General features: G+C 39.7%; 1 long non-coding RNA gene across 2 annotated transcripts; it reads right to left on the minus strand.

Moving 5' to 3' along the window:
• Positions 1–6,916: 6,916 nt before the first annotated feature.
• LOC121354584 lies at positions 6,917–22,556 on the minus strand. 2 transcript variants are annotated; one of them, XR_005955298.1, is made up of 4 exons: positions 22,374–22,556; positions 14,144–15,022; positions 9,943–10,048; positions 6,917–9,289 (listed from the first exon to the last, which is right to left on the minus strand). It is a non-coding gene; the product is annotated as an uncharacterized LOC121354584 (long non-coding RNA). The 2 variants fall into 2 exon arrangements; XR_005955297.1 differs by lacking the exon at positions 22,374–22,556 and adding an exon at positions 17,035–17,215.
• Between the last annotated feature and the right edge of the window lie 906 nt (positions 22,557–23,462).

The raw sequence follows: 23,462 nt of genomic DNA on the forward strand, positions 1-23,462 counted from the left end.
CGTTGTCCCACAGCGCTTCCAGTTTAGTAGTGGAGCGTCCCCTACTCCCTTTCTATGGTCAGCACCCACAAATCCTCTCTGTCAGCACCTCTGTGATGCTGGGCTTGGTTGCCACGACAGAATAATCTGCTCCAGGTTCTGCTGGGGCCAGGGAAGTGAGTTTTTAGTGCTTTTCTCCATGATAGAAGTTACAGATATTCTGGTGTCATTGTTAAAACACACCAAAAATACTAGATATTAAAAGTTCCTGCAGCCATAATTTGATGCTCAGAAAGTGGGAGTGAAAGGAAGAGTTTGAAGAGTGTTTTTACTTGTTCTTAACTTGGTATTTTCTCTCCTTAATAGCTCTGCACACAGTGCAGCAATAATTTTGATTGCATAAATCAATGGTTGTTGTAGTTAACTTTCGTTTGCAGTGTCTCACAAAAAGAACATTTAGTTCTTGCTTCTAAATCTCCTGTAGACAATAGCACAGGCTGTTTTTTCTCTCCATCCTGAATTAATCCAAAATATTGCCACTTGGTGAAAAGTTTTACTTTTTTGCTGTCTATTGTCCTAGACTTATTCAGTTAAATAACTGAAGGGCTAAGTGGTCACAAGTTTTATCTTTTGTTACAGTATTGAAAGAATAAGTCCATTTGGAGTAATTCACTGAATTTCTGAGATGACAAGTAAGGAACAGATAAATATGATTCTGCATTTCCAAAATGTATCTCACAATAAAGCCTAGAGTTTTCTTGCTGGGTGAAGCCTCCCTAGAAATCTGTGAGTTCCATTAGCAAAATCAGAATGGTAAAGAAATGCCCCTATTCAGAGTTCAGCTGTATTCTGCACCACAGAATGTGTCATGTGCATGACTATTAAAGCCTGCTAAAACCCACTTACTGTGTGGGGCTTTTTCTGTGAACTGAACTGTCTAGTCCCAGCTTCACTCTGAGCATCTCTTGCACCCACCTCCTTTAGCCCCAGTAGAGACTAAAGCCTCTGGACTCCAGTTTGCAGCTTACCATGGATGGACCACAGAAAAATTTACTTTTTTCTGTACTGTATTTTATTTTTTTTTCCATTTGAAATCTGTAAAACAAAGGCTGATAGAGCTTTGACATCTCAATCTTTCTGTACCATTCCTAAATCCACAAACCTCTCTGTGGCTTTCCTACTTGACTTCCAGTTCATATGACAAATAAAACATCCCACCACCCTCTCTCTGTCAGGCCATTCATCAAGTGAAAGCAAACAGCCAAAAAAGAATAGATATCAGCCCAGAAGCACATCTCCACTAAGTCTTATCACCTCTTCCTAGCTGGAAAAACAAAAGAACTATTCTGGATGCCAGGAACGCCCTTTAGAGCTTTGATGCTCAGAGAGCTGCAAACACACCCACATCACCACTTTTTTTGACATGCCACAAGATAGATTTTCAATTATATAATTTAAGAGCAGGAATATGTTAGTTCCAACATCCTTCCTTGGCTGTAGTTATTTTCCTTTGCATCTCAGCCAGTGGCACAGCACTGGGGGCAGGTTCTGCTGCCTTGGCTCATGAGGATGTGTCCCTCTGCCCAGGTCACTCTACCACAGCCCATCAGCTCCCTGCTTATTCCAACTGTGTGCATAAATGTTAATCTCATGTTGCAGATAAACACTCACCCAAATGTCCCAAAAGGCAGGTTTTGACACAGTAATGGCCTGAACTCCCCTGAAGACATAAGCTAGATCTCCAAAATCTGCTGGAGAGAAACACAGATATCTCTCCTTCTGTACTACCATTCCTGCATCATAGTTTTCCCTGAGATTTTAGATGTTCTACTTTTCATCTGAAGGAATCACAGTGGAAAGATTAAAATCTAACATCAACTATAGTTCCTAGAGATTACTCTATTTCACAAATAAAGCAGTATCCTTCAATGTCATGGTGTTACAGCACTACCAAACCCATTAAAACACTAATATTACTGATTTACATGCATTTAATTGGCTAGTGTATGTTAATGTGTCAACGAGGCAGACAAATTTTGTTCCCCTTTGTTAGAAGAAAGCTGAGAGTCTAAAAAAAACAAAGGGACAATTTAAGGCTGACATTTATACAGCTCTAATAGTGCCAGTGCTTGAGGCACATACATCATGAGAAGTTACTACCAAACAGTAAAAGCACAATGAGCAGCAAGAGACTTGTGAATTCTGAGCCCATCTGACAGAAGGATGCAGGGAAAATGGAAAGCAACTTCAAGGGCTCAGCCCTGAATTTGGCAATATCCTCTGTTGTCCATGATCCCTGCAGCAGCCTCTAAAGAAGTCAAGTGTTAACTCAGATCACAAAGAGGGTTTTGGTTTTGCTTTTCAACTCAGCCAGCAGTTCAGCAACCAGAACACCCAGCTGCCCATTTCAATCTGCTCTATTGAATCCAGAAACCTGCTTGGGTTTGTTTTAGTCTGAGTGAATACTACAGAGGTTATAGATTTGATTTCAATTGCTATTAACAGGATGTAAAACAGGACATTAGCCTTTTACTGCAAAACTTTCAGCTCTCGTTGTGTAAGAGGAAGACTCACATTTGATCCATAGGATCATTTTGCATTTCCAAACACTTACCCAGGAAAGAGCTGGGCTGGTGAGCTCTGCTTACTGACAATTCAAGGAAACAGTAGGCTTTATTCCTTCCCATATGCTCTATTCCCATAGAGGTAGAGTTTAAATTTTACCCATCATTCCAGCGCTGCAGTTCAACTCAGGACCTTTTCAAAATCTCCCTCCTTGGGAGATTTAGAACATTGCTGATCTCAATTTCAAGGTAAAACATTAAGAAAGGGACAGGTTTTCCAGTCATCTTTGTAAGAAAGAGAGAATATTATCCCTCCACATCCTTAAGTACAGAAAACAAAGGTGACTGGGGAGGAGGGTTAGCATTTGGGAACACTGATCAAGACAGCTTGTGTATTTTTAAGTGCAGTAATTATCAGTAGTGCTGAAAACACACAGACCCCAGTGATAGGTAATGATGCTGAAGATCATCCAGGTTTGTGTAAAAACACTGAAGCTCCTCGTAGCTAGAGGACCTTTCCTTGTAGAGTTGAAAGATCTAAGATCAAAAGACACCTCAGTTAGACTTCAAAGACAGACATTTAATTTTCAAATTGCAATCTCAATTCACCTGTTTAGTCCCCAGAGGTAACACAGATATGCAGCTGGACTTAAGAGCAGTTATGGAATTTCCAGGGTGCCAAAGCCATCGTTTTCACTTACTGAGAATAAAATTGATCTGCTGAGCTCTGGTAAATCATTCTCTCCTCCTAAGATTGTTTGGACAGTCTAATTTCATACAGTAGGTTCTGCTCTTCAATTTCAGCATGTTCATAACTCTTGCTGACATTTATCACACTTGGATCAAGGGGAATGCTCCCATTGTAGTTCAATTTTCTTTGTGAATTCACATCCCACATTAAAAAATTCCATTTAAAAAGCTCCTCCTGTGCAGTTAACTGATGAGCATCATGAGATGACTATTTTTATTCTTGGATGAGTTTCATGACTATTCAACTATATATTTCTGTAACAGTACAACTCAAAAGAAAATATATTGAAATCAAGAAATTTTCAGGAGTGTTTTAGAGACCAATGCCAAGACAGAGGCCAAGGAAGAAAACCAAGGGAAGAAAAGGAGCTGAAGACAAAGAGAAACAGCTCCATGCCAAGCCAAACACCCATGGAGGGGCAGAAGAGGCATTAAAGCTTTTACAGCCAGTTCAGCTGATGCTCTGGCTTCCAGCCCTGCCCTGGCCTGCCTGGCTCACTGTCCCTGGGACTTGTCCCTCTCTACTTTCAGGTGGCAAAAAGTTAATTAGACATCACCAGAAAACTGATTTTTCAAGAATAATACATAGGCTGCAGCTTCTTCTGCTCTGAGGAAATCAGTATCTAGTGCAGCTTTGCCTACCCAGCAGTCTGACGTGCATCCCACAGACGTGTGCATTTCACCAGAGACCTTTTTGAAAGCACTGTAACCAAATTATTTTCCAGACTTACGTGAGTCATTACAAGCCAGACCTAGGAGTCGGTGAAAATGAAGATAATGTTAGACTATTTAATAAATCAATTAAAAAAAATTTAAAAAATAAGAAATTTCTCATTTTAGAAGAAGAGAGGAAGAATTCCAGGAACTGACAATGGCAGAAAGTAACTGAATAGCCAGGACTTCCCAGAGTGATGATATTTGGGACAACCTTGCTAGTCAAAAGCCTGGAAGAGGTGGGATGTAGTTGGAGCAGACGTCCATAAAAACCTATTTCTGGTTTCCTTGGGTTTTGTAACATCCATTCAATTTCCCAGGTTAAAATCCCACCCTAATTTTAGAGGGTTTGATATTGGAATAGTGAGTTTAGTTCACCTACATTTATTGACTAACATCTTCACAAAGGATATTTCCATAAAAAATGGGCAAGGAAATTCAGATGAGCTTAATTCACTGCATAAGGAATGTTAGTAATTCTATTACAACCTATGAGGTCATTTAGGTACACAATACTTAACTCATTAAGGAACAGTAATCATCATTTGTCCAAGAAAAGACCACAAATGCAGCTCCTCAAATTACTGTCTGCAAAGAGATGAGCTTATTCCTCTTGCTCTCCAGGATACTACATCAACACTGTACTTGGGAAAGCTGGGGGTACCAGGCTGTGGGTACATGATCCCCTGAATTCAGCACCTAACACATTAGTTAAAAAAAATAGATCTAGAAATAGGTCAAGAAACTGTGAAGGAGAAACTGTGGAAGTGTAACAGAACAAAAAAGAAAAGCTTTGGAGACTTCAAAATATTACATCCTTGCAGAAAATGACTTTAAAAATTCTTCACACAGAGACAGTGTGCTATAAATACTGCACTACCTCAATGCAATAAAATTGGTCATTTCTTCTTACCCTACCCCAAAGACACACCCCTGCAGCTAAAAATAATGATATTCAGACTGATGTTTATTAGAAGTAGGCAAAATGTTATGAATTTCATACAGTCTCAGAAGCACTGTGCTGCCTGAGCTTGCTGAATATCGGATGACCTTGAAAGTTCCTGAGTCATGGGCAGCTCAAGCTGCAGCCCAAACAACCATCCTAAATCTTACACATCGTCACGTACTCATTATCTGGGCTTTGTACTTTCCTACCACTGAGGGATTTTTCACATAAATTATACAGGACATGAAGCAAAATGCAATTACATTCTCCAACAGCTCCAAGGCAGATAGATAGCAAAGGCATGCAGCACAGTTCAAGAGTCAGCTTTCAACAAATGTCACCTATTAGGAGGAATCTAAATGAAACATATATCACTAAGCCTCCCACTTCTAAATTATGTCATTATCTCATCACTAGGATAAGCAGTTATAAGGTTACAGCAACTTCAAATAATCAGCTTTCAAACAGATTTCTCAAAGGGACTTTTCATCTTTGCTTTTACACATCACCATTTGGACTTTCACATATACTAGAAAATTCTATTATACTATATTAAATTGAGTTATCCCAATGAAAACATCTCTAGTAAGGTTAACCCAGACACTTAATAATCCATTAGCACCCTCGGTTTTTCAGCATAACAAGTTTTCTCATAATGGCTTTTCAGTCTCAAAAGGAAAAGGCACAGTTATGGAACTTCTGAGTGTTCTGAATTGATGGGATTCAGCTGAACAGTGGGAACACTGCAATGATGAATAAAATCATATTTTTTCCCCTGTCTTCAGTGGTTGGTAAGTCAGCCCCACAGCCTTTGCATTAACAGCTCCTGGCCCAGGTCCTAGGAGACCACATGGAACACTCACATCTTCAAGGGACGATCCTTTCTTAACCCATTTTTTAAAGGGAGGATCTTGGATGTTTTTTGTTGCTTGCATCTGGGGGGCTTTTATGGGTGCTACCCTCAGTGTAAAAGCACTAAAAACCCAACATAAAATGCAGTTTACAAACATTAGGTAAACACTAACAAAATCTTGATACATATATTTCAAATAGTCCTTTCTTCCCAGCAAATACCTTTATCTGCTGCTGAATTAATTATCACTGAGCTTACGGACATCAAGTGTTTGAGGCCAAAAGTTACAAGAAAAGCCTTAAATCATAAAGCAGTGAAGAGACTTTCTTAGTTACTGTGGTAATTATCTGCTTCCTGCCAGCACGCATTAAACACATGCTGGTTTTTGGAAGTTCATCTATTGTGTTCACTGGTCTCATGGTACATTTTATTTCCTCTGTAGGTGGAATGTTTTGAGAAAGCTCTTTAATAGCCAGCATGGGCTTTGCTAAATTAACCCATCTAAGATTTGAGATGTGCTATGAAGATGCATATGAGCAGCCTCTAAGGCTCAGCTCAAGCAAAACAGTTTAAATCTTAATAAGAAAACTATGACTCAAAACCTATCATTAATATTTTGCTTTTTATTATTATTATACAACAAACTAAGTCTGATTTCTTTTTTTTTTCGCTCCCCTTTCTTGTATTTCCTGCTCATGGTATAATCATTAAGTTCTCATTACAGTATTTAATTTTCACACTTTTAAACAACACCATATATTCTTCTCAAGGTTTTGAGATGTGCAGTTCTTCACAATTTAAAAATATTTCTAAGCTGACACCTAAATGCAGAAAATATATCAAAATAATTAAATATTTTTTTAGGCTTAATTAAATGAGTGTGATCTCTGCAACTTGTAAATCATCTTAGCTGTAACTAATACTGATTTGTTTAATTGGGTAACTGGTTTAAATGCTTAAAGGACTAAACTAAACCAGCCCCAAGGTAGGAAGCTATTTAATTCAGCCTGTGCAGACCTTTAGATTTGTATCGTATTTCAAAGCACATAAATGTGAACAAGAAAACAGAACTACTGAAAATATTGGTTTATGGTTTAATTAGTCCTTTCAGGATGTGTACTGTTTTTGAACAGATAACATATCAATAGGAAAGAAAAAGTTATGCAAGTGGTGACATCTGGAAAAAAAAAAAACACACAAAAAGAACACGAGTAAAAGTTGTTATAACAAGTCTTACTTTTTATGAATAAAAGGATTTTCCTTCGAGGCTCCATTTCTATTGTCACACAATGAATCCTCTGCCATCACAAACACAGATGTTCCCTTAACTCTGCACAAATGCCAAAAGCTCTTTGCCTTAATATCCACTCTGGGAGGGCTTCCATGTTAAAGAGAATGTATTAGCATCTTATTAAGCAATGTCCCTGATCTGCTGCTGGTCCTTAGCCTTTCCCTTCTGTGTGGTCCCAGCCAAGCATTGCCCAAGATGAGCCTGGAGGAAGGCAAAGCACTTCATGAGCTGTGTAAGGGGGGAAAAGGGTGAGGACAGCGCCCTGCCCCTGTCTGTACCGTAAATGTATTTTTGTGAAGAATTCAATGCATCCAGGAGCGATCAGCGGGATGAGAACCCCTTCACCTGCATGTGACACGAGGATGAGGGTGCAGTGCTGATGCTGAAGGCAAACTGGAATTGCTGCCCTGAATGAAACGCCCTGGTAATTAATTTCACCATTAGATGCTGCTTCCAGACCTGGGCGGGGGCAAAAACCATTCCCACCCTTATTGCGGCTCCCAGGAGAACTCAGAGGACTTGCAGCATCCCTCCGTGCTGGAGGATGCTGGCAGGCAGGCAGCGCTCGGATTTCTCCCTGCAGAGATCCCACCGCTCCACCGTGTGGCCAAGCTGCTCCCTCCTGCACGGCCGCTCTCAGTTAACGGGTCCCTTTGGGAAACGTGCTGTACCTCCAAGAAAATTCAGATTAACTCTTGGGAAAGAAGCAAAACATCGAAAAGGAGGTGTTCTCAGCTGAAAAAAACACCCCTTCAATTAAATTCTCCAGATACAGTCACACGTATCTGGTTTAATTGCAGAGCATTGGATGGCCATAGATGAACCTGAGAGCACTAAAGTCACAAGAAAACAATATAAAAGGCTAGAAACAGTTAAATCCCCAGTCGAAGTCCGTATCAGAGTTTAAATATCAAAGACCATTCTTTTCATTTGTCAATGAGGTGTGAGCAACTAATTAGGAAAAAAGCCCACCTATATATTATGCAAAATGCTTTTATTATCCTTTTTCCTCGCTGAGATATATAAACTGCACCACTTTTTCACTGAGGGTTGGGTGGTTTTTTCCTTTACTTTTTAATATCAGAAGCATTAAGAATGGAATGCTTTTTACTTTAACTTTTTCGCTTAATTCTTCAGTGAACTTCTTAAGCACTACTTCTTCCATATAGCATAAATATTCAGTGCCACATTAAGTGTTTAATATCTGCAGATGACTAGAAAAAGAAATATTGTTATTAACATTTATCAACAAAACAATAAAAAGAAAGGATATTTAGGCTCCCATTTAGAGAAATAACATCTTCTGCTGAAAGGTGAAGTTCTCATAAGTAATTAGATGTTTTTGATACTAAAGGGAGGCATCTGATTCTAATGAGTAATGTTTCCCAGAAATGTGACTCCATTGTCTAATTTTCATAAAACTAATCTCTTTCTTCTGGTAATGATGAATAAGAAAATCAATGTATTGGAAGTGTCAGAACATAAAACAAGCTCAGAGTGCAGAATGTGTGATTTGTCACGTTCATGGTCCTTTTTGTAGAAGGCAAATGAAACAGTTGAAACAGCACTGATATTTCAACTGCCAGAGCATACTTCTGAAAATTACTTTCTCAGACTATTAGTATAATCCACTGTTTACTTATTGTGAAAAGTCTCCTTGAAAGAAAATTAAGGGGTGGTGCATTCAATGCTGAGTGCTCTGCTCCTCCTGCACACCCAAACCAAACAAATTCTCTAAAACATCAGTTTTTAAGTACCAAGTCCAGACATTTAAGTGTTCTGTTTAAACACAAGGAACTAATCTGATTTTCTTGTAATCTGATTTGAAATTTGTAACATAACCTAAAATGAAGAAACCAAATCAATGAGATTAGGAACCTGTACTTCTTTGAGGAAAAAAAAAACAACCAACAGAGTAATTCCACAGACATGCACAGAAACAAAACAACTGGAATCTGAGATGAATGTAGCTAAACAAGATTCTATCATTTGAGATGACATACACTGATTTCCTGGAACATTTAATGTTATTGTGATTTGCTGCAGATCAGTTAGTAACCAAGAATACCTGAAAGGGAAAGGTTCAAGTCACTGGATCATAAATCTCAATTTTCAGAAGGTGAAGGTTGTCAAGCACCCATTCCTGAAGGTCACATCCTCCCTGTGGCCAGTGCAGCACCTCGCAGGAAATTCTGTAGTGGAAAGAAAAGTCAAGGCATGAAAGCAAAGCCTAAAAGATTTGTCCCCTTATTAGGGGAAGTGTCTGCAAAGTACAACTTGACCTGAAGATTTTCTTTTAGTTACAAACATTTTTGAGAACCCAGGTAGCCACATAAATAATTACTACACCTCTGGAAATTACACTTGTATTTCACTCTCATATCTCATCCCACATCTCAGATATGGTTGTCAACTGCTTAATCAATTTATGGTGCTTTTCACACAAACATAGGTGGTTGTGCTGTTTAATCTTTTTTATGCATCTGTGGGGGATAATAGTCTCTGAGCATTTAAATGAGTGCTACAATAAAGTGTAATTCCCTGATCAAACAGCAAGAAAAGTAGTGGGTTTTTTTTTTTTGTTGTTGTGGTTTTTGATGTTTTGGGGTTTTTTTAATCATTCTCTGTGCTTCAACTGAAGCACAGCTGAGAGAAACACTTCAGTGGGGGACCAAAGCCAGAGAATTTAGAAGGCAACAAAGGCTACAGCTTCTGCAGCTACTCAGCTCTTCACAAAGCCTTTTGCCATGACCTCCCATATATTTAGAACACAGCCACTTGTCACCAAGAAATAATTTCCACTCTGCCCACCAGCCCAAGGAAACAGGGCCATTCAGAACCAAACCTGGGGATTGGAATCCTCCCGTTGTCAGGTGGGTGGTTAAACATGGTCAGCTCACCAGGGAATAGTGGTGGTGAGCCAGCTTGCTAGGGATCTGCAGGAACTTCCCCTAAGGATTCAAAGAAATTGTATTCAGTGTGCTGAACACATTTCTACCTGGCTGGGTGAACAGCCTGTAATACCTTTGTGTCCCAAGCTGCTGGTGAATCACTGGCAGCAGAAAGGGAAGCTTCTCCTGGAATATTTAACAGCACTTCTGGGGCAAAAGGCTGGCTGCTGGCAGTGGGATAAGAATAGTCAAAAGGCATTAATAGTCCTTAGAGAAGAATCCGTGAAGTGAATGTCCTGTACCTCCATTACTTCATCCTGTCAGGACAAATCAGCTTGCTTGGTCTCTGCCTTTCTGTAAGCTGAATAAACAAAACCCTCAGGAAAACAATTGCTAATTCCAATGAAATGAGCAGCCTTTCTTTCACTGATTTGCCAAGCAAAAAACTGCCAAGAAGACATAGAGAGGAAGACAGTCAAACAGTTATGAAAAAAGAAATACCGTCCCCAAGTTGAATTTGGCTGGTTGAGTTGGCAGGATGGGATCAGAAAGGGTATAATCAGAGAGAACAGAATAACAGAATGCATCTGATTTGACTGGAGGAGGAAACAGAAATAGATTGTTCAGCCTTGCAGCCTATTGGTGCTGCTGTCAGCCACAGCCAAGCCTTCCAAGGCTCCTTTGGGAAGTCGTGTGTTCTGCCAGGACACAAGAGATGGAGCTTCAGCATGAAAGGGACCTTTCCTGCTTTGCAGCCAGTGCCCCAGGCTCTGCATGCTCACTCCTGTAGCAAGTCTATGATGATGAGGAAGGGAGAAAACACCCAGGATCTGAATGCAAGTGAGAAATCACCTACCAGTATGTGCAGCCACTACTCACTGGCATGTGCTGTAGGACTCTGCCTACTGTGCCTCAGAAAAAATTCATCGTGACAGGGAAGCAAAGCCAGGAGATGAGCCTGTGCTGCTGCCCAGCTCAGTGTCCCAGCCTGGCTCTCCTGGGTGACCAGGCACAGTGTCCCCACGAGATGGCTGCAGAGGCTGTGGCATCGCAGCGAGCACGCAGAGCCCTCAGCTACAGGGCTCAAAGCACCTCAAATGCATGTGGCTACTGCAAGAATTTCCTCTTTCAAAAATGCAAATCCTTGAGACAAAATATTATTAAAAGTGATTTTTAAAAAAACAGAATTTAATAATTTGCCTGGTTTTTAGTTTTTTGTTTTTTCCCTTCCTGTTTAGCATTTTGTTCTGCTCATTTTTTGGTTATATGTCGAACAAAATTCAAATAATCAGCATCAGATTATTTTTTCTTTCTGCTTTTTTGAAATCAATCTTTTTTTAGGAAGTTCTTTTGAAGTGTCTGCATCTCTGTTTTCTGCAATTAGGCTCTTTGTGTTAATTACACTGATTGCCAAACCTTCCATCTCTCCCATGCTTAGCTGCCATTCACTGCTCCTGTTCACTACGCCACCCATTCCTTTCCATTTTGGATTTTTTGGTAACTGGCCATGCCACTTCCTAGCTTGACACCAGCTGTGGGTCTTAAGCTCCAATTCAGCCAAGGAACATATGTATAATTCTGAACACAAGCTTGAGCAGGAAAAGCTTGGCTGGTCACCTAGCCCTGGAAACTTTGCCCTGACAAGGAAGATCAACAGCACCTAAACAGCAACCTCAGCCAAGGACTGCCACTCCCTCTGAGTGTGAACAGCTGAAATCCAGGCTCTGCCTCATCTGTCTGAAACAGTTTTACCATGGGTAACACAAACACTTTAGCCCAGGGACTTCTACGTGTCCTTATGATAATTGTAATTTTCTGAGGTCTGAAGGACACAGTGCTGATTTTAGCCTGGAAACCTCTTCTGCAATGGGTATTAAATGACAAACAACCCAGAATCCCTTTTTTAGCCTATATCTAATAACAGCCTTAGTTTGGAAAGTCCCACAGAGAAAACCTGCATATGATTTCTCCAAAATCCATCTCTATCCCTCTTTTGGTTGAACCCTGGCTCATTGTCAGGTTTCTCTGCTGTTAAGAATTGTTACACTTGTTCAAAGCCATTAATTATTCCAATATTGAAGCAAACTTCGGCTAAACAGTAAACCAAAGCCTCCCTATTCCTGCCCAGCCCAGCTTTAGGCATGATTACTTACAGATTTACATTCCCATTTTTACCATGAACCCGTTTCTCAGACTGATTCTTCTAAAGTTTAAACAAACAATTGATGCCAGCATGAGCCACAACCTCAGCTTAGAAGCCAACAACCTATTTTATCCTTCAAATGTGCCCAACCATTAACCAATTAAAAAAAAAAAAATCTACCATCACACATATATTTAGTACATTTGGGGCTTTTACATCCTTTTTTTTCTGCCCCAAGAGGGAACAAAATTATTCAGTGCCAGACTTCCATGGACCTTGTTTATCAGGAAAAAAAAAGCTCTGGTCTAAATTTCGACCATGAATAAACCTTCATGGCCTCATCTAAACCCAGTCCCTTAATTTTCATTATTACAGTGTATGCAAAGTATGTGAGTCACACAGATATCCCCTTTGGATAAGGCCACAAAGACTTTGTTCTAAGCCCTGAATGTGCACATTTAACCTTCTGAAATCAATTCACGTGGCCATTACTAGCTGTTGTTTTGTGCTTGTGGATTTGAGGCTTGGCTCTTATTGGAGAGTTTATTGATTAATTTCAACACTGAAAAAGCCTCATTTAGCCAGGGGGACATTTCTGGAGTTCAATTTTTGTAACTGAAAACCAACCATAAGAGTACATTAAAATTATCTAATTTTGAACCTCTGAATGTTTTCATGGGAGCTTGCATATGGACATCTTTCACATTTATTTTTCAAAAAACCCTTTCAGTTATTATGTCATTGAAATTAGACATGTATATAATTTTCCCCCTATTGCTAATTATAGAACCTAAAAGGGATTCTCTTGTAGTTTGCTTACAATTTACAACCTCTAAAACGTGTGACAATTAAGAGAGTTAAGAGACCCTCAAACAAGGTCCAGAACATGCCATGTATAGGCTGAGGTTCTCAAACTGGGCATAAATACATGAGACAAATGCTAAACCAGGCAAAACTGTTTATTTTAGAAAGATCTCATTACTGAAGCAAAAAGGACAGTTAATCACTTTGCTTCTGTTTCCCTGGGAAACTGTTCCATAAATGGCATTTCCCACCAAGAAAAGTTAGCACTTTATTAATATTTTGTTTGATATTAAATCAAATTATGATCATTTGAAGAAAGTAATATAATTGCAATTTAATCTCTCTTCCATTTTCCCTTCTAATTTAATTCAATATGTGATAAGGAGTGTGAAAATCAGAGGGGGTGGATTTTTATATCTATGCTTCTTAGTTGTGAGAAAAGAGTGGGTAGTTGTAAATATTTGTGGAAATTCAAATCTTAAAAAACTAACATGAAAACATGGAACACTTTCATGTGCAATTCATAAATCAGCCTTTGAGGTGAAACAAAGTGCACTGCAACATTCTAAGATTTTTTTGAAGTAGTTATAATTTTTTATCCAAGCTTGGGAACAAAGGAAGCTGCAAAAGAAAGATTTATCAATAAACACACAGATATAAAGATATTGTAACAACACATGAAGGATAAGAAAATATTTACTTCCCCTGCTCAGAAAATGGCTGTTTTCTTCCTTTCACTGAAGTTCTGTGGTGGTTGACTGTAGTTTAAAAAAACCCGCTGAGAAACAATTTTATTTTATATATATATACATACAAACATATATATGTATGTATACATACATAGATATGTGTGTGTGTGTAGGAGTATATATATGTGCATATATATATATATATAAAATACATAACAAGCATTTTCAAAACAGTGATGAAGCCTAAAATTTTTGGAATATTTTAGATTCTGAAGTAGGGTTTCTTTTCCAAATTATGACACATGGATTTTAAAGATTAGTAGTAAATTATTATTTTAATATATTATGAATATAAACGTTACCTTTATACCCATTTGTTTTAAACCATAAACTATCCTGCATGTATTTAATTTTTCTAAGTGTGACATTAATATTAATATATCTGTATATTGTATAAAATTATGGAAATAACTGGAATATTAAGATTACTATGAAATTGTATGCATTCATACCACTTACATCTGATGTCTGAAAGGGCTGTATCAGATATTCTGAGCAGAATAATCAAGTGCTGCAGGCTTTTCTAGTTATCTCTTTTTCCAGATATTACTGTCGTCATTACAAGTGACACAACAAACTAAGCACTGTACAAAAGACAGCTCTTGGACTGAAAATAAATCTTGTCTAGTTGGAAAAAATCATGCCTTGAGAGTAATTCCTTCTCAGGACAGAAATGTAAACTGGCTTCCAGACAACAGCAGTCTCAGGAATTTCAGTCTTGGGGGAATCCTGGCAGGGCAGCAGTGGGTGAGGGTGAGGAGGATGGGATGTCCTCTGCACACTTCTCTCCTCTTCGTGTTGTCCAAGAAAGCCACATCTGTCTCCTCCTCTGGCAGGGACAGCAGTGCTCTAGAGGTGGTTAACCCACAGGATCCAAGAAAAATCTGTACATGAAAAAGAAATGCACTCCATCCCGTATTTGGCTAATTAAGGAGAAAACCGGTCTTAGCAGTTTTGAGAAAATCCAAGACAAATTTAAGCATCTGGTATTTTCCACTCATCTATTCGTTTGGGCTTTCTTGGCATATGAGCTGGATTTTTGGCTGATCTCCACTACAAGCAGAGAAGAGAAGAAGTCAAGAAGTGTCCTCACTTTCCCACCATTCATCTTCACTCTTTTCCAAAAAAGCAGTGATAAGGCCAGAGTAATCTCTGTGGGCATCCCAGGCGTAGTGGAGCATCTGACTTCCTTCTAAAAAACTTATACTATATGCAGTTGCAATAATCTTGACATATTTTCTCCACACATCAAATTACTTGGAGAGTCTTGACGGCTCTTTTGGCAACTCCTTTTCCTGCTGCCTCCTCAGCTACAAAAGGCTGTTTTTCTTGTCAACCCTAGTTGCATTTGCAAAAAAAAAGAAACCACCAGGAAGAGATTGCCAAGAAATCAGCAAAAGAATAAAAATTTCCCCCCTTCCTCTTCAAATATTTTCATGTATCTACATTCTGTACAAATAACTGTATGTTCCCAGGTTTAACCAGGAGTTACACTCATTACTGAAAAAGAAAAATGTTGTGCTATTCATCTTCAAAATGATGGTGTGTGAGAAACATTCAGCCTCTTGACAGAGCTTATTTGACTTCACTTTATCAGGAACATAAGTTGACAACAGCTGGTGACCAAAATAAATAAAAGCTGTTTCTTGCACACGAGGAATACAGGTCTTGCACACATTCCCATTGAACAGTTCAGCTTCAGTCAAGCAAGACTACAGTGAAAGGTAGTTTGGGGTCTCATGTTTAACACCAGAAGAAGAAATCACAGCAATATAAATTACAGTTTGATCTCCAACACAGACAGTTTAATAGGCCATGATTTAGCAAAGCATTTAAGCAAATGTTTAAATCCCATTGATTTAAGTGGGATTTAAGTACATATTAAGTACTTAGTTGAATTGAGGCCATACTGTGAAGGGACTCTTAAAACAAGGAAAGCACAGTAGGCTTTAGGGATCTTTATTTACAGCTCAGATGTTTAACTTTGCAAATTTGGCTTAGGAACCTGTATAATGCAACAAGGAGCCAAGGACAGACTGCAAGAACATTTGGCTGCCCGGGGTCACTTCAGGATAATGCAACATACCAATATGGGATTTAGTTTCTAAAATGCTTTTATCCTGAAATTTACCACATATAATTTATAATTAAGCTGACTTGCCTCAATGTGTCATTCAGCAATTGTATGTACAGATCTCTGATGCTGCCAAATTTCTTGTGCTCTCATTTATTCTTTTCCCATTTTTCCCTCTCACTTTTAACCCCAACCTTCTGGCTGCAGGGTGAGGAGGAGGCACATGGCATTTGTTGTTTGTCAATCAACTCTCACTGCAGAACTAGAAATATAAAAAGCTAAAAGCAACAAGTGTTTCACCCTGGAACATGAAAATGTGTTTTCCCAAGAGGGGATCAAAACAGATATTTCACTTAAAGGAGCTCTGTTAAAATGATAAAATTTCTCCCATAGAAGTATCAAAACTGTGTTGTGTCTATATGGACTTTGCTAAATATTGTAGCTGTAACAAAATATTATATTGACTGTAGGGTGACTTTTAGTTATTTATCTTTTCTTCTTGACCCCAAATCTTATCTGACTCTTATATAACTTATCTAACCCTACTGACACTATTGCAGAAGACTGACCTATTTCTATTTATCTTGCAGAGTAGGAGTTTGCTTTTGGGGACATGAGTAACTCTTGTTGTCAATTTGTTTTTGTTTTTTTTTTTTGGGAATCCAGAGAGCTCTGGAAACAGGAAACAGAACATTATATCATGTCCAAACACTGCATTTTGTAGGGAAATAAAGACTCAAGGATTTATGGAATCACCTAATCATATATTAAAAAATATTACTCTTGAGAGAAGTTCTTATGTAGCAGTATGCCCTCAGATATTAGAAACCTTCTTGGCACTGTTTTTATGGCAGGTCCAAATAACAACACGATCAAATTTTAGACATCTAAAAAAATCTCTTTAATTTCACTGCTTGGGCATTGCTTATTTCTAATAAACATCTAGTTATATAGATAACACTGTAGAAATCAATACTATTCATAATTCCATAAATAAATAATAAAGAGCATTTTCTGTCAGTTAAGAGGGATGAGCAATGTTTTCAAGGCATTTAATTTGCTGTGGGGAAAGTATCCTAGCAAAACTAATCCCTGATTTATAAATTCAATTTTCAGATTTGTGCTGAACGAGTTTGTGATAATGCTGCAAGTAAATCTCAGCCTTTTCTGACTCCTACCAGGTGGTAAATTTTCAGAAAAAATTTTTATTCCAGAGAAGACACAGAAATCCATTTAAAGAACAGCCACTACAACCAAAGTACTTACAAGTACTCACCCAGCTCAAAAGCATCCAAGTGCAAGGCCAGTTTAAGTACATGATAAACTGATTTTCTGTCACTGCGTGCACTTTTCCTGGTAACTAAACCCTGCTAAGGAAGTTGTATCAGCCAGGGAAAATCCTGACCTCTGTGGGTGCCTGTGGAGATGGGCACACAGAGCCCAGCACACAAACCACCAGCCCCACTTGCTCTCACCTGAGTGTGTGCAAAGTACTCTGATTGCATTAGTCAGACTTGCTCTGGATTTCTTAGAACTGTGCTAATCCCAGCTTGAACCCCGGGACACAGCAGTCTCTGAGCTGAGGCCAAATGCATTTCTAATGATTAGCAGATAAATTAGGGAAATACTGAGCCTATTAAAAGGAACATACTCAGGAATGTAATTGGATAGTGAATTAAATCATTCCTTTCACACTGATTAAACCAATAAAACAGGATGATGGTGCGTGCTCTCAAAGTGTATTACCTGACATTTCATCATACAATCTGTCAGAAAACAAAGAAGAAAGAGTCACTAAGCTTTAGCAACAACACTCAGAACATTATGGCTATTGAAAAAACAGTCAGTGTTCCCACTGTAAATACCTCAGAGTAAATTTTTACGCTACCCAATATGTAAATATTTACAATGGAAAGAAACTTAACTTTTCTTCATTCTCAATCATGACAAAACATATTTGTCTCATTTGCCTCCTCAGCTGAATCAAATCTTTTTGATAGTAGTATAACATGGCTACAAAAATCTGCTTTGGGAAAAGATGTAGGTAAACAGCTAAAGAGGATTACTTTTTCAGCAAATACACTAGAGGTTTCCAATACTTTTTGCAGTCTCTCCAAACAGGCTAAACTCCCAAGCAGTAGGAAGCAAATAGCTTGTGTAGCACAGTAAAACAGTTGTTCTGTGCTGGAGGGGAAGAAAATTAACAATATTTCAGTAAACTTTCTGTTCAGCATATTACGACATTGTGCCATTCTCAGTTTTATTCCAAGTTTGTGTCGAAAGGTGTGTGTCTTAACAAAATAAATGCCAGAGAGGCTGTTCTCATTCAGAAAATACACATTAATATCCAACTTCAATTAACTGTGAAGCAGGAATCTCAGGAATTACAGTAGGTGTGAGGATCTGGTGCCTGCGGAGTTAAAATGCTCTCAGCAGTCACACCCCAAATGTCTTTGGGTTTTGTTTGTTCAAATTACCATGTGAGAGCTTAATGCTTTAGGACAACTGTCAGTGTGTCTGCTCTAGAGGGTGAAATGTGGGACTGATGAGCTCCAGCCAGGGCAGCTGCACTTGGTTTGGGTCCTGTGAGGAGTAAAGCAAATCTCAAATCTGCCCTGCGTCCTGGGCTCGGCTCTCTGCAGAGCTGCCAGCCCTGAGTGGAGAACTGGAGCAGCATTTATAGGATGTGTCTTTTTTCAGACCCCAGGAGCCCTGAAGTGCCCGAGCTGATGCTCCACAGGCCTGCCCCAGCCTTGGAAACCATCCAGCAGCCCCAGTGGAGAGATCAGGAGAGATTAATTTCATCTGCTGCTGGAGTCAAGCACGCTGCCGCAGGGCAAAGCAGCGCTTTTTGACCTCACCCTGGTAAGATCAGAGTGTTCCTGGTACCAGAGCTATTTCAACACAGAGAAAGGCTCCACTGCAGGTTTCAGAGCAGGCTGACTGCTCTTGGCCTTCCTGTGGGTTTGTGGCTGTCCGTGTATCTATCACTCATTGGTAGCACTGAGGGCTCCTGGCAGCGCTGCCAGCAGCAGGGCACAAGGGACAGCCAGCCCTGGGACAGTGCCACACAGCACCGCTCTTGCATGGGGACTCTCCCAGGGATGAGACTTCCAAAGGAATGTGCTGGAAACCCAGCTTGGCCTGATCAAGGAATCACCCTGGGTGAGAAGGGAATTTACTGAAGGGACTGTCCAAATGAGACGGGAAGGCTCTAAGTAGTGTAATATGTTGGTTATTTCCAGCATCCAGGGGATGTGTTATCCCTCAGATAAAAACTAAACCCATAAGAGGGGAAAGTTATTTGGTAAAACCACCACAAACCAGAAAGAGTCACTGCATCTTCAAAAGCAAAACCATTTTCAGCCCATCAAAGAGAAGGATTTTGAATTCTCAGCTATAAATATTCAAAATATTCCACAAAGCACCTTGAAAACCCCTTAGACATGGCCAAAAGCCCAGGTCTTAGAGATATTCTTGTTTCTGTGACATTGGCATCAGTCATTTTTCTACAATTTTCCATAGAAACCTTTGCCTTATCCTCCACAGCTTATGACCTGTGTAAGGTTTCTGAGAAACAATGTCACAAACAGTTTTCCCTGTAGTTTTCCTCCATTTTTACAGGTTATGCTTTAAGGTTTGAATGTGCTGAAGTAGATTTAAAAGGCAATTATTTCTTTCAATGTCTTACAGGTTTTATACCAGGGCTATGATTCCATCAGATATTTCTGCTCATCTCAGTGCCAGTTGTAGCTTACTACAAATGACAGTGTGTCCATCTGAATTCCTGCTGATAGTTACTTAAGAATGCAAAGCAACTAAATTAAACAAGCATCCTTATAATCAAACCCACAATAATTTATATAATTAGCTCTTTTTATCTTTTTTGGTTTTTCATAATAGAACAGCAAAAGACCAGGACTTCTCAGACAGTAAGAAGAATCAAGAACAGAAAACAAGATCAAGTATCTTTGTTTTACCAACAATTTTTAGGCTCAGGGACCAGCAAGTCTGTGGAAAAGTCAATACACAGACTTGTGGGCACCATTATATAATTTCCTGTTGCTTTTCCAAGAATCCCATGATCATTTAATGTGGCACTTGCAGGAAATATATAAAAAGGAGTATTGAAGACAGAACTGCAGCAGTATGATGACATCAATACAAATGCAAATATACACCATCCAGAGATTATTCCAAGAATGCTATTAAAAATAATCAGCTCCATGAATTCTGGGAGCCCAGGATGGGTGTGCCAGAGTACCTCTTTGGGAGGCCACTGCCAGCAGAGAGCAGAAGACACAATCCAATAAATGAGGCCATTCTTTTGAAGGAATGCTAAGTCTGATACATTACCAATACCTGAGGAACCACCCAGATCCTAGGAGGGCAAAGCAATTCTGAAATGAGTACAAAACCACCTGAGGTTCCCAGAGGCCTGGGGAGACCCCCATCTGTTCAGATGCCGCCAGCTCAAAATATTCAGCAAACATTCAGTTTTCCTTTGTGCCAGTTATTCTATGGAGGAACAGCCCAGAACCCTGACACCTTCAGAGTTTTCCTTGCATTTGGGCATTGAGGAATGGCACCTGCATCTCACCCCAGCCCCAGGCAGGGGCTTTTTGTACCAGCCTTTGTAGGAGCCCTTTGTACCAGCCTGGCACTGCAGAAATGCCCAGGACAGCAAAGCAAGAGGGAGGACCAATATTTGCTGCAGTACAGAGCAGCAGAAAGCAGAGTGGAAAATCCAGGCTGTTTTCATCAGGGTTTAATCTACCCCTGTGCTAGCCCAGCTCAAACTGTGTTAGTGTCAGCTGCTACTCTGAGATTTATTAAAAAGGAGTTTTAATGGCTCCTTCAAACAGTATCCTTCGTTTGGAAGAGGAAAGTACAGATTGCTGATATTGTGCCCAAATACACTTAAGACTCTAAAACAGGCTATGGGCAGTCAATTTATTAGAATCAAGTATTAGCAACTTATTTTCAGTCTATGTCAAGCACTCAGTGGAGGAGAAGAGATCCCCCACCAAGTATTCAATTAGTAACAATGATCTCACAATGTATTCCTTCTGCCTGGGACACTCATTACTCATAAAATATTCTGAATACTGGCTGAAAACACTGCTACCAAGTGTGAAAGAAGGCAGTGGGAGAGAATAGGAATAATAACAATAAAAAGAAGGACTTCTGAAATTTATAAAGCAATAAAAAGGAGTCTGAACATTATGAGGTAGAAAGCAGGAGGTGTTAGAGAAATGCCCACATAGGAAAGGCCTCGGGCTTCTTTTCATGGCACCTCTCCCAAAGAGCTTGGAAATCCATAGGTTTTCTTTAGTATGTAGTAACTACATACTCAAATATCACAGGATGGATCAGGTACTGCAGTGCCCACCTTAGTGATTCTCAGAGGAAGGTGAGAAATTTGTGAAGGGCAATTATAGGACAAAGAGAATGGTATCAAAACCTCTGCACAGGAGGAAGAATAGTCCTTTCAGAGTTTTACAATCCACCTGCAAATATACTCTAAACTCTGCCTGGCTCCTCTGACAGCCAGAGGTGTCTGCAGGGTGCACATGTCCAAGAATTCCCCACAGGCCCTAAGCTCAGCTGCTTTCCAAGGATCTCGTTCTGCAAGCCCTTAGAACAAATGTGCAGCGACATCCCACTGCCCTGGCATTTCCCTTCAGCTCTCCCTGCAGCGTGCCACAGTGTGAATCACCTCAAATAAAGTAAATAATGCCGTTTCTCTGATACCTGGTGGCTTTCACCTGATAACTGGAGAGGGCTCTGGCCATCAGGAGTGGAAATGGATTTTCCTTTTGTCTCTGTCGGTGTTACGCCCCAATTTGATTTTTCTGTGTGAGGCAGTCAGGGACTCAAGATGGCAATAGAGAGCTGGAAAACTCATATTCCAGCAAAGAGCTATAAATATCCCTTTTGTTGCTTAATGTGTTGTTATACCACTTGCTAGAGAGGCCTTTAGTGTTAATCTGCCCATCAGTCTCTCAAAAATTCCCATCTAAAATTATCAACAAGTAGTTTGGTCAGTAGAGAATGTTTATTTGCAGTTGCACAACTCTCAGTTTGCAGAATATTATCTGCTTAAAACATAAGCAAACAGCCACAGTCTAGGAAAGCCAGGACTGTGAAAATTAATTCATAACCTTATTTTGCAGTAAATTTAGTGTTAGAAGATTTAGCAACATTTAGCATACTTCAGATATATCATATGCCTTATGGGCAAATATAGTTTTTTTTTGTTTTTTTTTTCAATGGCTATCAGAAATACGTATGATTTTAGAAAGCAAGTGTGTGTTTTTGCAAAGAGGTTTCTAGTTCCCTGTGTGTGGAACCTCCCTACAGTACAACCTGGATGCAGGGTTTCTGGCTTGGCCTTGAGAATGCTGTGCAGAGCTGCTCTGTGCTCCCTGCCAGCTGCTGCCTTCCATCCCAGAGGTGGCAGCCTGGAAATGATGAATGAACTAATTCATACAGTCTGCAGCTGAGTGTCAGAGATATACCTAATACACATTACACATGTCTGCATATAAGGACACAAACTAAATTTGGGTTACTAGCACTGAAAAGCCAAGGAATTGTACAATTATCACTTACCAACATTTCCCATGTTAAATACATCCAAAAAAAATGTAACATTTTCTACAAGATTATCCTTAATCAGGCTTTGTTCCTTGAAGATCTTGTAACAGTTTACCTCTTTCAGCCTAAGTGACTCTGTGTGCTGTGTGAGGGGCTGGGCCAGAGCTGATAAGGGTTTATCCCTTCACTTCTGTGGACTTCACATCAAGCCTACTGCCCCTGCTGGGAGACAAAAAAAAAAAAAAAAAAAATGTTTTTTTAAATAGAAAAGGCTAATTTATGCCTAAACTGCTGTTTCTGATCAGAGTAAACGTTGAAAGCTTTAAAGCTTTAAAGCTGATTACAAATTAAAATATCTGTGTCCCCAAATGCTTGCCTAACTTCAAACAATTGGCTGCTGAGCAGGAGCTGCAGGGACAGGTGTGCTGAGAGCTGACACCTAATTCAAGATCAGAAGAGGGCACTAGGGCTTAAGTTATATTCAGCATAATCCCAGACAAAGAGAGAGGGGGGGAAAAACCAGTGAAAAGTGTCAGAACGTTTCTTTTGTTATTCTACTGCTTCTCTCTCATAAAGTGAGAAAACAGGCGGGGCTGGAGGCCCATGGGACCAGGATCTGTGGCAGCTCCAGCGCAGCTCAAGGGGCAATTTCTGTCTCAAACATTTACAGCAGAGCTGCCAGACTGCGGGACCTCACTGTCCCACCCCACCCTGCTAGGGTCACTTTGCCTGTTGCTCCTCATGGGCTCTGTGCAGGCAGCAGAGGCAAAGCCACCAGGGTGGCAGCTGCTCACAGGGACAGAGAGCTGCACATCCACCCTGCAGAGCACCAGGGAGGGTCAGGAGATGCCCCTCACACAGCAGATTTTACACTGCAGCTTAACAGTGATAAAAAAAGCCACACGCGCCCCAACAAAAAACAAACAAACAAACAAAAAAAAAAAAAAACCCAAAAACCAAAAAAAAAAAACCCAAAAAAAACAAAAACAAAACCCAAAAAAACCCCCCCATAAAAACAACAACAAAAAAAAACCAAACAAACAAAAAAAAAAAAAAAAAAAAAAAAAAAAACCAAAACCCTTTGTGTCTTGTTCTCCCCAGAGC

Source organism: Pyrgilauda ruficollis, unplaced genomic scaffold, assembly GCF_017590135.1.
Source record: "Pyrgilauda ruficollis isolate IOZ18807 unplaced genomic scaffold, ASM1759013v1 scaffold23, whole genome shotgun sequence".
NCBI classification, from domain to species: domain Eukaryota; kingdom Metazoa; phylum Chordata; class Aves; order Passeriformes; family Passeridae; genus Pyrgilauda; species Pyrgilauda ruficollis.